General features: G+C 39.7%; 1 long non-coding RNA gene across 1 annotated transcript; it reads right to left on the bottom strand.

The window, feature by feature from the left end:
- Positions 1 to 621: 621 nt before the first annotated feature.
- On the bottom strand, positions 622 to 1,502 carry LOC141846880 (uncharacterized). Its single transcript, XR_012603378.1, has 2 exons — positions 1,331 to 1,502; positions 622 to 1,240 (listed from the first exon to the last, which is right to left on the bottom strand). It is a non-coding gene; the product is annotated as an uncharacterized LOC141846880 (long non-coding RNA).
- Between the last annotated feature and the right edge of the window lie 1,759 nt (positions 1,503 to 3,261).

Below are 3,261 nucleotides of genomic sequence, written 5' to 3'. Positions count from 1 at the left end.
CACTACAAGAAAAAAAGATTTTCCGGCGGTTTTAAAATCGTTTAGCGGCAGTTTGGAACCGCCGCAAAATCATTTCCCGGCGGTTTGGTAAACCGCCGCTGATACCGGTGTCGTTGCTGGAATAACCGCCACTAAAGTAGATTTTCCGGCGGTTGTTTTTGCGACGGTTCGAAATATTTCCCGGCGGTTTGTTTAGTAGCGGTTAGAAATAATTTTTCGACGATTGTTTTTGTGGCGGTTCGAGATAATTTCCGGCGGTTCTTTTAACGGCGGTTAGAAATGATTTTCCGGTGGTTTATTTTTTGCGGCGGTTTTTAATTGATTTCCCGGCGGTTTGCTAAAACTGCCGCAAAAAGTTTTCCGGCGGTTTGCTAAAACTGCCGCAAAATGGTTTCCCGACAGTTTCAATATGTCGTCGGTTGATTTCCCGACAGCTTTGGAACCACCGGAAAACTATTTAAAAGCGTTATAAATTACGTTAACAACGGTTTAAAATTTTTACTGATTTGTTTCGATTGTCAAAGAAAAATAACAATAAACAACAACATCTAATAAAACATTCAAACTGTAAAAGTATTTTACAATTGTACTCAACATTTTAATTGAAAATGTTCTACTAGATTGCTTCCAAATAGCAATTAAGCTTTAACAGCCTGAGAGAGAAAATCGATAATTATACAAAATTTAGGTGTTACATTTTAAAAGGTGCGTTCGCAACCTTCAAAGTTACATTTTGTCCTCTCAGTCACCTTGAAGCAACTCTCAGTGCTTCATGCATGTGTTCATGTCGTTTAATATTCTTCTTCAGCTGTTTTGTTCCACAAATCACACAATCAACGTATAGAAGAGAAGTTTTGATATGTGCTTTAAGGCATTCTGCATTTGTGAATGTCTTCATACATCTAGGTTCATTGCAAACAACTTTCACATATTCCAATTTAACTGTAACAAAGACTTGGTTTAGCTCGCAATGATTAAACTAAAGTATAAGGGACTATAAGAACCACAAAAAAAATACTGAACCAAGTAGAAAAATTGGCAAATACGAACCGTTAGAAAAAATAAAGCAGCATAATAAATAATAAGAATGCAGGGACTATAAGAACCACAAAAAAAAAATACTAAACCAAGTAGAAAAATTGGCAAATATGAACTGTTGGAAAAAATAAAGTAATCTTTAGGATAAACCAAAAAGTTCCACAAATTCTTCCATCTTTGAGAGTTTAACGGCCACCTCTACCTGCAACACCAGCAGCGTCCAACTCATTATTTGCAAAAGTTCCACGAATGAATTAGGAAAAGGAAAAAGAAATTGCAGCAATTTACTCACAAGTGGTGCAAGTGCTTCCTGTGAATCTCTTCATGTTTTTGTTGAATCATTCTCGTACTACTCAATGTAGACTCGGACAGTAGCGCCCACAGAACCATCAGTGTAGACTCGGCAAAATAAAATGTCATTAGGTTTGCATTCAAGAAAACAATTATAGTGAATAGCATGATATCTGAATGCTATATATTTTCGCAGGGAAAATAACAAGTAGAATTACTTGTTAAGATTAGGAAGTGATGCTTGAAGGTTCACCAAATGTGCCATAAGTGCCTTATAGCTCCACCAGCATTTCTCAATAAAAATCCACTCAAAGAAAGGGGCACTCAAAGGAAGATGTACCAAGTTTGCCCCAATAAACATGATATACATTATAACAATATGTTATGTTTGAAAGCTAGCTAGCAGTTTTTATTACAAGATTAATGGAAAGATAGCCTACATTTTACAACCAAAATGCATAGAGGGAATAAAATAATTTAACAAACCTGTCCCAAAGCTCTCTTCACCACAAATTGAACACTACATCAAGGGCAGCAGATGTTGGCATACTCCTGAAGACCAGATCAGCAAAGTTGACTCTTGAAAGTGTGTATCATATATGTGATCAATGCATCATAGGATATTGTGGCCAAAGATAATTTTGGTGTTGCATTTTAATTCAGTAATATAAACTGAATGGAAATCTTCACTATAAAAACTCCAAAAATAAAAAATTTCAATATTGTGGCCAGTTTATCGCTGCTAAATAACTGCTGTTAAGCAGCTCTTTTCTAGTAGTGGATTTTGACCTCAGGATCTGGTTCACCTGAAATTGTTTTAAAGCAATCTCCATGAACTAATAAAAAACAATCTGGCATATCAATCTTAATCAATATGAAGCAATGCATAGTTGCTTTCGTCTACAATGCCTAACATATCACTGATCGCATTGAAGATGAATAAAAGAGTACTATCATAAACAGTCCATGCCCTAGGAAACAAAGCATGATATGTTGAGTGTTAACCAAAATATGCTAGCTAGAGAATATCAAATGGACTGAACCTGATCATGCAAAAACATGGGAGGTAAATTCACTTACTTAGAACTTCCATAGCTGGCCGAAGTTGATGAATTCCTAACCTTCCTCGAAGAAGACAGAGAGGCCGAAGTCGGTGGCCTTGAGCGGTGCATCCTCGTCCTTGTTCAACAAGAGGAAGCTCTCCGGCTTGAGATCCCTGTGCATCACCCCCATCGAATGGCATGTGTGCGAACTCCTAGGTGGTGGAGTACCTGTGGGCGGCGACCTAGATTGTGGAGGTCGTGACACTGGAGGAGGTGGGGATGGAGGAGAAGGTGGACGGCTTCGAGGACAGAAAAAGGCACAAATAAACACAACAAGACCTTAACTTTAACCTAGGAATCATGCACCTACCTTCTTCTTCTGCTTTCCTCTATGAGATTTGGTCGGCTTCGAGGACGCGGCGATTGAACTCCTCTTCAATGGCTTCAAGTCTGACGATCTTACCCTCTACGGCAACGCTACTCTCGAGCCCTACCTTCCTCATCGGATCTCGCCAGCAACAGTAGCGGCTGCCCTTCTCGTCCGCCGTCCTACCCTTCTCGTCCTTGTTCCTCTTCTCCATCACCCCTGTTCCCTCGATCTTCCCTGGCCACGGCCTCGCCTTTTTCTTTGCCCCCGCTGCTGGTACCTTTGGCGCCGTCGCCTCCCAGCAAATTGGTCTCTTCAACTTGGCGGAGCTTTTTCTTTCGGAGGCGGGGCTTTATTAGGGTTAGGAAAGAGAGTTAGGGCAGCAGTCAGCGAAGGACGGTCGTCCGATTGAAATCTAAGGGCTAAGGGCTTTCCTTGGTATCTAAGAGATCCACGTCCATGCTAATTAGTGTTATTTTGATTAAATAAAAAATTATTTTTAAATCATCGAAAAAATAGAAT

Source organism: Curcuma longa, chromosome 16, assembly GCF_044706935.1.
Source record: "Curcuma longa cultivar G26 ecotype Majalengka, Jawa Barat chromosome 16, ITB_CL_G26_1.1, whole genome shotgun sequence".
NCBI classification, from domain to species: Eukaryota; Viridiplantae; Streptophyta; class Magnoliopsida; order Zingiberales; family Zingiberaceae; genus Curcuma; species Curcuma longa.
This window is presented reverse-complemented; position numbering and strand designations above follow the sequence as displayed.